Source organism: Vombatus ursinus, unplaced genomic scaffold (assembly GCF_900497805.2).
Source record: "Vombatus ursinus unplaced genomic scaffold, bare-nosed wombat genome assembly UNPS02009573.1, whole genome shotgun sequence".
Classification (NCBI taxonomy): domain Eukaryota; kingdom Metazoa; phylum Chordata; class Mammalia; order Diprotodontia; family Vombatidae; genus Vombatus; species Vombatus ursinus.
In genome coordinates, this window is record NW_020949351.1 from 1299692 (window position 1) to 1311035 (window position 11344).

At 38.8% G+C, this 11344-nt stretch overlaps 1 protein-coding gene across 3 annotated transcripts in view; it reads left to right on the plus strand.

Moving 5' to 3' along the window:
- The window catches only part of LDLRAD4 (low density lipoprotein receptor class A domain containing 4), a 589056-nt gene that overhangs the window by 93221 nt on the left and 484491 nt on the right, over positions 1-11344 (plus strand). For all 3 annotated transcript variants that reach the window (XM_027852456.1, XM_027852450.1, XM_027852455.1), the window contains exon 2: positions 8984-9069. The gene's annotated coding sequence lies outside the window, so the exon portion shown is untranslated. The remainder of the gene's footprint in view (positions 1-8983; positions 9070-11344) is intronic.

Consider the following 11344-nt stretch of genomic DNA (forward strand, 5'->3'; position numbering starts at 1 on the left):
CTCTCTCTCTCTCTCTCTCTCTCTCTCTCTCTCTCTCTCTCTCTCTCTGTGTGTGTGTAGGGGATCTTTCATATACAGAAATCCTCTGGTCTGGATATGAGACTGGTGGGTCATATTAACCATTCAGACTTATCTACCTTGTGAAATTTGACTAAGTACCCTTCCTTCTCAGGCTTCATACTCAGCTTCTCATTGGTATATACTTTCCTTGTCAGCTGAAGTAAAGGTGTATTATTTCTTTACTCTTAGGTGCCAGCTGTCTCATCTTTATTAACATCAATAGAATAATTATGATCACCTACAAGTGTAAAGGAGAGCATGTGTTAAAGAGTTCACAGTCTACACTTGACTTAGGTCTCCTTTTACAACTACTTCTATCAACTTAATCAGTCTATCATCATTATTTCTTAAACATTCTCTGTATACTGAAGCAGTTTTCTAGACACTATGAAGAAAGGAGGAGGATGCAAATGGAATTAAATATGATCACTGTCTATAAGGGAATTATAATTTAACTGGGAACTATGCAGTATACAAGAGTGAAAATGATGGACAGAATAACATAACAGGAGGCCAAATTAACATGACAGAAACAGGTTTTACATGCTGAGTGCAGAGTACTGTATTTCATCAGCGAAGACTTCTTGGAGAAGGCATGTCTAGAAGGCAGGACTTATTTTTCAGCAGTCAGTCCATTCCTCCTGCACCTTCCAATTGATCCAAGAGGGCAGCCTGTCTTTCAAAATGATTCCAAAGCATTTTTGATTTCCCAATGTTGATTACACCAGCATGAATGTAAGTATATATATTTATATATACATATATATATTTATACATATATATTTTTAAGCCCTTGTTTTAGCTTGTAACATATATGTTAATGTCTATATTTGTATGTGTCATAGAGTGTATCAAGATATATAATTACTCTCTGCTTTAAAAAAACAGTATTGACAACCTCTTATCATTGTTAAGTTTTCATTTTCTTTCTTTGTAGTATAAAGACGTTTTTCTTCCCTTTCCCTTGAACATCTTTAGAAACAGCTAACAAAGTATTCAGGGTTGGATTTTCATTGGCTCATATCTTGCTAAAAAGAAATAATCATCTTCATGGTTGTTTTAAAAATTTTTTTTAGAAGGCTTGGCCTTTTTTAAAGGAGTTATTTTTTCTTACTCTGCTGAAAACCTTCTTTTTACCCTTTGGAGCTTTGAATTGGTCTTATTTCCCTGTTAGGGGTCCTGGAGCATTACATTTGAAGATTTTTGAGTCGCGGCAACAGTTATTTTTTATTTTCTTTGGAGAGGTGGCATTGTTCTGGTGGAATGCTTTCCAAGGAGCACTGTGTCCTGTGTGATGTTTACTGTGGTGCTGCCTTGCAGCCAGCACATTTTAGTACAAACTTGCCTGGGGGTGGCCTTGTCCTATTTTCCTCTTAGATAGTTCTGGCATTTATGAAGCTTGGGAGATCTAGCTTCCGAATTTTCCAGTCTGAAGAGCTCGAGCCAAAACAGCAGGGAGGACAGCAAACCTGTCTGTTTTTTGGCTTCAGGCAGCTGGGGCTGCTTTATTCTTTGACCAAAAGTGATGGCAGACTTTCTTGGGCTTGGCGGGGGAAATAGAAAAGAAGAGAGCAGGAGCTTGAGAGGCTGAATTTGAAGTGCTTCGAAAAACATATTATAGTTTCTCTTCCTGCTTCCTCTTCCCCCAGCCCATCCCTTGAACCATCCCTCATATACCTATCTCTGAGTATGTGTTTTTTAAAATGTGTATATTTCCAGACGTGGACTGGACAGCTTTCTTTGCTTTAGGAGCTCTCCATAGGATGTTTTGAAGGGAGACATTTTCTGAATGACAGTCCCAGAACTAGGAGCCTCTTAACAATTTCAGGGTTTTTTTGTTTGTTCGTTTGTTTTTGAGATCGGGTCTCTCTCCTGCTTGTGCTGATCTCAGTACTAATCGGCACTGAAGCTCTAACTTCCTCTGTTTTTCAGACCTGCGCCAGCACTCTCCTCCTTTGGCAGTCTGATGGCCCTCTGTTTCTGGACACTCAACACTTACCATGGATACTTGATCAGCATTAGACCGATTGCATTTCAGACTCCCAAACTCAAGCCCCTCCACCAGCTTCAGCCTCCTAAGCTGCAGGGACTACAGGCCTGCACCAGGATGAGCTCAGGATTATTTAAGAGACAAGAGTACTGAAATTATGTCATAGATAGGGCAGGGATTCATCACTGAATGCTCAGATGCTGATGAGGCAATGGGATAAACAACTTATTACTGTTCTTCACTTCTTTTCAGAGGACAAACCAGGGTCCCATCTCATTGTACTTTGCAGAGGTCTTCCATTTCTGATTTGAGAAGATCCTGGCATGAAATCAGCCAGACAGCTGACAAACTAGGAGCATTTTTAGAATTTTCTTTTTCTTTCATCCTGGCAAGTTTGTGTTGACTGCAGCAGATTTCTCAGTGCTATCTTCACTGTGAGCATTTCTTAAAATGTTAAAGGCCTCGGTGAAATGCTTTGTTAAAGAATGACATATCCAACTCATGCTCATCTCTCACTAGCTATAGCGAGCCTCTGACTGAGACTCCTGATGATTTGACGGTTAAGAGGTGATGAGAACATTTAGTTTATATTATTCTTTATGTTTGATATCCAAAACAATCTTGTGAGGGGAAGCAACATAGCTCTTGTCATTCCCATTTTTTGGATGGGGAAACTGAAGTTCTCAGAAGTATAATAGTTTGAGCAAGGTCACACAGCTACTAAGTTGCCAAGTCAACACTCAAGTTCAGGTTTTCTGGCAGTGCTCTGTTCACTGTAAAATGCTGCTTTTTGTAAGCTTTGCATCTGAGCACAATTTGGGATTTAGTGTAAAGACATCATGGATGGCTACCAGCTTCTTGCTGTTCATTGACTTGGCTTTCAGTATGGGTTATTGGCCAATCACCTGCCAAACTCAGGGGTGGCCAGCAGTTCATAATTAGTACTAAGAATCTTAATCTTTTCCCATGCAATACAAAGAAGATGTACTTATTATCAATAGTTAGTGGCCATCCACACACCTTGAATTTAGATATCCTCACAGGTAATATTCAAATTAGGGAAGGAAGACCATAGATGGTGAAATTTTAGAGCTGAATGGGGCCTTAGAGAGCATTTAATCCAATCTTTTTTTTTTTTGAACAAATAGAATATTTGAGGAAGGAAGGAAATGTCATGCAATTGTCTACCACAAACATCTGTAAAATGGGTTCAGTAATATTTACATTTCTTACTTTACAGGGTTTCTTTGAGCAAATGATTTTGTAAATCTTTAAGTGATATAGAAATGTGAGTTCTTATTATTAATAAACACAATAGTGTCTTAATACTTCTTAGATAGACTACCTTTTCTTCTATTCCTGGAATGTACTCCCTCCATACCTGCTTCTCACAGAGATCTTCTTTTCCTTCAAGAGACAGCTCAAAGGGGGCAGCTAGGTGGCGCAGTGGATAGAGCACCAACCCTGAAGTCAGGAGGACCTGAGTTCAAATCCGGCCTCACACCAAACACTTGACACGTACTAGCTGTGTGACCCTGGGCAAGTCACTTAATCCTGTTTGCCTCACCAAAAAAAAAAAAAAAAAGAGACAGCTCAAGTATCACTTTCTACAAGAAGTCTTTCTTGACGCCCTCCTCGCAACTGTTCTCTCCTTCCCAAATGACCTTGTATTTATTTTATATTTGTTCTGTATGTGTTTGTTCCATACATGTACTTATGTGCATGTTGCCTCAATAGAATGTAAGCTCTTTGAGAGTAGGCCTTGCTTCGTTCTTTTTATTTATATCCTATGGGAGACAATGCCTGGCACATAGCTGATGATTAACAAATGCTTTTTGATTGCTTGATAATGCCGGTCCATCAAAAGGAATGTTTCAGGCGTCAGACATGCACAATTCTTAACAAATAGTGAAGATTGATGAAAGGATACATATTCTTGATTATTTTTCTTCTTTCTACCCTCTTTCTTTAGGCCCAAGTATTTTTCCCAGTTTAATTCTCATTCTCTCTCTTTCTCTTCACTCTCTCATCTCCAGTTTATAATTTCAATTGTTTATTCTTTCTTGCTATTTTAAGATTGAATAGTAATTTCCTAAATACCTATACTTCACAAGACATCACCTCAGCTGAGAACTTTGTCTCATATTTTACAGAAAAATGAGGTCATTCACTGGAATTCCCTCTTCTCCTCTCTTCCCTCATCTCCTACCATTCAGGTGCCGTCTGCCACTTTCTCCTCCTTTACCCATTTCACATGATGAAATGGCCTCATTTCTTCCCAAGGTTTACTTCTTACCTGTATTTGTTCAAGTGATCCCATCACATTCTAGCTCCTCCAACAAATTGTCCCCTCTGTGATCCTCACTTTTACTTATTTTTGATCTTTTCCTCTGTACAGGCTCATTTCCTACTGCCTACAACCATGCCAGTGTCTCCCCTATCCTCAGAAAACCTTCACTTGATCCTGCTAGCTATCATGCTATATCTCTTCTCCTTTTTGTAGTTAAAGGTCAACTATAATAGGAACCTATACTTTCTCTCCTCTCACTCTCTTCTGAATCCTTTACAGCCTGATTTGGGATTTATTATTCCACCAAAACTGCTCTTTCCAATGATCTCTTAGTTGCTAAATCCAATGGCCTTTTTTTTAGTCTTTATTCTCCTTGACCTCTGCGGCCTTTGACACTGTCAATCACTCTCTGCTTGATACTCTCTTCCCGCTACTGTTTCACAACACTATTCTCTCCTGGTTTTCCTCCTATATTTCTGATAGCTCCTTCTCTCTCTCTCTTCCCTTTGCTGGCTCCTCCTCCAGATCATGCCCTCTAGCCATAGGTGTCCCTCAGGGTTCTGGGCCCTCTTCTCTTCTTCCTCTATACTATTTCACTTGTTGATCTCATCAACTTCCATGGATCTAATTACTATGCTGATAGGTGGTATAGTGGATAGAGTACCAGGGCTGGAGTCAGGAAGACCTGAGTTCAAATCCAATCTTGGATACTTACTAACTGTGTGACGCTGAGCAAGTCACTTAACCCTGTTTGCCTCAGTTTCCTCATCTGTAAAATGAGCTGGAGAAAGAAGTGGCAAACCACTCCAGTATCTTTGCCAAGAAAACCCAAAAGGGTTCACAAAAAGTCAGACATAATTGAAAATGACTAAAACAAACAATGCTAATGATTTTCAAATCTATCTCTTCTGAACTCCAATCTTGCATCTCCAACTGCCTTTCAGACATCCTGAACTGGATGTCAATAGACATCTTAAAGTCAATATGTCCAAAACAGAACTTATTATCTTTCTCCCCTAAACCTTCCCCGTTTTACCTTCCATATTACTATTAAGGGCAACACCCTTTCCCTAATCCCTTGGGATTCACCACCTAGGAGTCATCCTGGATTCCCCATTATCTCTCATTGCCCATATCCAAGCAATTGCAAAGGCCTGTTGATTTCACCTTTGTAACATGTCTTGAGAGTACTCCCTTCTCTCATTCTGACACTGCCACCACTCTGGTGCAGGCCTCCTGCTTTGATTACAATAGCCTGTCTATTGTATAGACTGATTGGTCTGCCTGCCTCAAGTCTCTGTCTAATCCAATCCATCCTCTATTCAGCCACTAAAGTGATTTTCCTAAAATCCGGGTCCAATTATGTCATCCTTCCTCTACACTACTCAATAAACTTTCATGACTTCCTATTGCCTCCAAGAACAAATACAAAATGTTTTGTTTGTCATTCAAAACTCTTCATAACCTAGCCCCTCCTATCTTTCCAGTCTTCTTACACCTTAGTCCTCAACATATACTCTTTAATCCAGTGACACTAGCCTCCTGGCTGTTCCATGAACATGATATTCCATCTCTCAATGCTGGGCATTTTCTCTGGCTGTCCCCTGTGTCTGGAATGTTCTGCCTCCTCCACCCCAGCTACTGATATCCCTGGCTTCTTGTAAGGCCCAACTAAAATTCCACCTTCTATAGGAAGCCTTCCCAAACCCCTCTTAATTCTAATGCCTTCCCTCTTTTAATCATTTCATATTTATTCGGTATATAGCTCAGTTTGTAGATATTTGTTTGCATGTTGTCTTCCCCCATTAGATTGTAAGCTTTTTGTGGGCAAGGACTGTCTTTTGCTTCTTTTTGCATCCCCAGCACTTAACACAATGCCTGGCACAAAGTAGGTATTTAATATATGTTGATTAATTGATTGCAAGGATTTCTGTTTCACAGGAGGGATGGAAGAATGTTGCTAAGGATTTTCTTTTCCGATTATCTCAAATATGATTTTTCCTTCCTCTTTGAATGTGCATACACATATGTACACTAGGATACTTATTTGGTGATAATTAGGAACACCTTTTCCTTATTTCCTCCTATGGTCTTCCCCTACCCTTGACTGGAATCCAGCCATTTCCTACATTGATTTGAGGGAAGGTTTTGAGATGACTGTTTTTAAGTCCAGTGTCTCCTGTGTTTTCTTGCCTTACCTCTAGAACCCCAACATTACAGTAAAGCATACATTGTGCCATAAGCTTTACAGGGATGAAAGTTGTCTAGTAAGCAGTTTGGGGTCTGGCGAGACAGAAAGTGCCACCGTGGGCCTATCACTTCTCCTCCCTAGAACTCAATTTCTTCATATGTGTAAAATGAATGAATTAGAGTAGATGCTCTCTCAGGGCTCTCCCAACTCTACATCAATCATGTTTAACCATCTCACTATATTTTATCAGTTTTCAAGTCTTCTAAGCATTTTTTAAGTATTTTGTACAACTTACCTGGTACCTTTCATTAAAAGTATCTGTTAATTCCCTTCAGCATCTTTCTGTGAAGTCAATTGTCTTTCCAAATGCTCAGTTTCCCTTTGGTGGCACAGCAAAATCATTGGCCTTTTTTTCCAGGATTATCTTTGTGCTCCACAACATTTTGTGGAATGATAGAAAGTGATTTGACTGCTAGGGCTGAGGGAAAGAGAATTTTTAAGCCACCATTTTTTGGGGGGGAGGACACATGAATGATAAAAATATATATGGGAGACATATGGTCCTTGGGGATAAGAAATGCCTTGCTTTTGTTTTTATATTCCTGATAATTACCACAGTGCCTGGCACATTGGGTGCCTAATAAATGCTTGTCAAATCAAGGTGAAATTAACTGGCTTGTGTGTCATGCAACTGGTGTTTGTTGTTTTTCTTGGCTCCAGTCTTAGAATCCTGCTGTTTGAGGGATGGAGCCAAAGCACAGATAAACCTTTCAGAGAGTGTTCAAGTTTTCTGAGTGATTTATGAGGAAGAAGGAATATACCATAAATTCTTAAATAAAGATATCAAGGGAGCATGACAACTTTCTATGAGAAGATAAATATAGAGTCTTCATTTTATTCTTTTACAAGGAGTTTGACTAATTGGAATACTTTTGAATATCTGGATTTGATGGAGACCATTTGGAATCTAAGACAGTCCAAACTTTTACTCTCTTTTTCTTTGTCTCTTTTCCTCACTAACTTATGATTTTTTTTTAAAAACCAACCCACAAGATTTCTTATTTTACCCTAGAGGGAAAAGCTAACTCATAGAAACAGCTGAGTACATCTTTCAGTTTAACTTGTCTTTCTAAACAGAGCTTAATAATAATAAAAAAAAAGTATGCTTAAAATAGCTTAAAATATTCCATTTTTAAATTTTGAATAAAGTTTTATTTCTGAAATGGAATTTTAGGCAATTGGATTAGAATTTATGTTTCAGAAGTAGGACATGATTTTTTTGGTGTCAATCTACATGAGAAAGTGTAGACGTCAGTCAATAAGCATTTATTAAATGCCTATTATGTGCCAGACGCTCTCTGTTTCATGGGGGAATATTTCTGATCTACTAGAGAACTAATTTCTTCAGCTCCTCAAACTTTATTTTCTTTTTTCCCTTCTCTCAAAATATATAAGTAAATATCTAAAGTATACTACAACATAGCTGGTAACTACACTGAATGGTGGGCTGGTTTTTTGAATTCTGCTTCTGAGGAAATGGTGCAGTCTTTGGAACATACACGGACTGACTGAGCTGGTTGCAGAGGAGGAGCACAAAGTGTACATTGAAAGAGAAAAACTAAATTGTTTTCTTCCCTTGCTGGGCACGGGGGTGGGGAGGAGAGAAATGTTTGTGAATTTTGCACCATTGATGCTCAGGTGGAGCTATAGAAAAACAATAAGTCATTTTGACATACCTGGCCTTGGTGAACCGCCACTGGAATTCTAAGAGGGTTTTCCGGCTACACTTAGACATTTATATTCAGATGTCTTGGCATTGGCTGATCACTTGAGAGTGACATATGGTAGAAACACGCTCCGAGGGGCAAGTCTCCCGGATGGCACACAGTACCACGTAAGATAGACAGATGGCGGCTTATTCAACCTTGGAAAGTAGTTTAATCCTACGTATTGGCAGAGATGGGTGCTGGGAGAGATGCCTGTGGAATACAAGGCAAAGTGGTAGTGGGTTTACTTGGAAACTGCTTAGTAAAGGCAACAGAGGAGTGAGGACCTAGTATGGTGCCCAGCACCCAGTTACAGTGTGATGTACACAGTGGATGCTCAATAAATGTTGAGTGGGCATAATGATGATAAAAAATATCTGTGAAATTGAACTGGACAATGTTTGAAACACCAAGTGGGAGGAAGATCTCTTAGAAGGGTGAGAGGTAGTGTATAGAAAATAAACACTGTAAGCTGCTTTGTAGCTAGTCACAAAACTTAGCTTCCCCCACCCTATTCCTTCTCAGTTATCCATCACTCATAGGACTGTATGAGCTTCCTTCTACAAAACAAAAAAATTCAGATTTCTATTGAATAAAGGGTACCATTGGACCTCTTGTTCAGACTCTTAGTATCTCATATTTGGGATGAGAAAAGTATTTACTGAAACTATTTTTCTTTCCAATAGGATAATCTGCATTTACAACATCAAGCTGCTATCTTCCATTTGGGCCAGTTTGAAGAACGAACACAAGCATGTGTGCAATTTGTAAGGTGAGTAGATCTCAGTGGTTTTTTTTTCCCCCCAATGCCTTTTTGTGAAGGAAGGAATGTTGGAACTCTAGGTTTTTTTTCTTTTTGTTTAGCTTTTCTTTGAAAAAAAAAAGTTGTGCATGTCTCCAGGTATAAGAATTATCTCTTTAACTTAGCTTTGCTCTTTGTTGCTTTGATCTATAATTTCATTGGTATAAGTGCTCCCTCCACTGATGAAGACTGCAGTATCTGTGCACCTTTTCATCTTGTGCAGTTCTTTTCTCTAATTTATGGAAAAACACAAATACTATGGGATTCTTTGATTCCCCCCATGTTTTATATGTTGTTATTTTTTAGGGGGATATGGATATACAAACGTATACATTTTTATATTTCCCACAAATAAAGGAAAAAAATCAAGCTTCATGTTTACATTCTAGATACTTGAGTATAATCTTTGTCAGTAGAAACTAAGATATGAAAAAAAAGTTAAGGTTAATTAGCTAGAATTCTGAGATTTTCATTGCAAGCAGGGTGGTGTAGTAGAAAACTCCCTGGCCTGGAGGTCAGGAGATCCTGGTTCTAGTCCTAGCTGGGTCATTAGCTGTATGACCAAACAATTTCACTTGTTTGGGACTCAGTTTCTTTATCTGTAAAATGAGGCTGAATTAGTAAATCTTCAAAGTCTCTTCTAATCTGAAATCTTACTGTTCCAATTAAAAAAATTTTTTTTCAGCTTAGATGTTGCATCAAAAAGTTTGGTTCACTATATTGAAACATCTATGGTATGAACTATGGAAAGGTCAGAGGATTTTCTTCTTCATTTCATTTCTTATATATTTGACTAAGTTTGGGGGGCATTTGAGAGGGAGGAGAATTTGGAATTTTAGGCCTTTGCTATTTGGCTTTGGGCCTTGGTTCCTTTTATCATGTTTTCAGTCTCTACATATTTATAGACCCCCAAGATTTGACTGTAGAGCCACCTAGAAGCAAGTGGCTGGCCAGCAAATAAAATACCTTTTGGTAAAGCACAGATGGTATAGTGGCAAAAACTCTGGAAGTATCTCTCAGTTAGCTCTTTGTGCAGCCAAACACTTAACCCAAAGGTTCCCAAACCTTCTTGGTTCATGACACTTTTAGAGTCTCAGTGATTTTTTCACAGTGCCCCTAGGCCAAAAGAAATGTCAAATAGTTCCATTTATTAAGTAGTTAGATCCAAACAAATTAACAAGTATTTATATCCTAACAACTTAGTAACCATTTGAAAAAATAATATTCATAAACAAAGAAAAGCAATATATATTTTTTTTCATTCTTAACTACAATTGCCTAGTAATGGGAAATGTGTATCTATTGGACACTGTACAACTCAAACCTTATTAAATCTGCTTAGATTCCACCAATCCTTTGCTTGGAGGCTGCCAGTCTCATTTCCTGTTGTATGTTGATTTGCATACGGTGTTTGCTTTTCATCACAGAAACTGTCAAAAACTTAGCATCACAAAGATATGACACTCCAAATAAGAAGGTACTGGTATAGCCCAAAGTATGTCTGACAGATGCTGAATATTTCTGCGGTTTCCTTGAAAATTTAAAATATTCTATTGTAGCCCAGTGAGCTCACTTTAGTGTCCTGGAATACCCCGGGGCACAGTCTTCACTACTTCTTGTCTTGGTTGCCTCATCTGTGAAATGAGTATCACTTACCTACCTCCCAGGGTTGTTGGAAGGATCAGATGAGAAAATTTTCTATGAGAGCACCTGGGAAAATAGGAAGTTTTCCGAGGTTCTTTTTGTTCACTGAAATAAACTTTGCTAGGTAAATGTCTCATCGCTTAAGGCAAGCATATTTTATGAAAGCTCCCTGGAGGTTCTTCCAGCATCTCCCCCTGGCCCTTTTCATGCAGGAATGCTGTTGGCTTTATATTAAGAAATTGGTGATTCATGAAGGATTTATCTCATCCCTTGAGCTAGGCACAAGATTAGTTCAAATGGCCCTTCTGTTTTGGGTACTTGCCTAAGTATAATAGAAGTCTATGAAGCTGTGGATTGAGAATCCAACATTAGCTAATAAGTGGTCTTCTGAGGTCAGGATATTTCTTACATATTGCTGACTAGAAGCTGAGTTGGTATTTTCTTTCTTTCTTTCTTTCTTTCTTTCTTTCTTTCTTTCTTTCTTTCCTTCCCCTCTCCCTTCTTCCCTCCTTCCCTTCCCTCCCTCCCTTCCCTCCCTCCCTTCCCTCCTTCTCTCCTTCCTTCCTTCCTTCCTTCCTTCCTTCCTTCCTTCCTTCCTTCC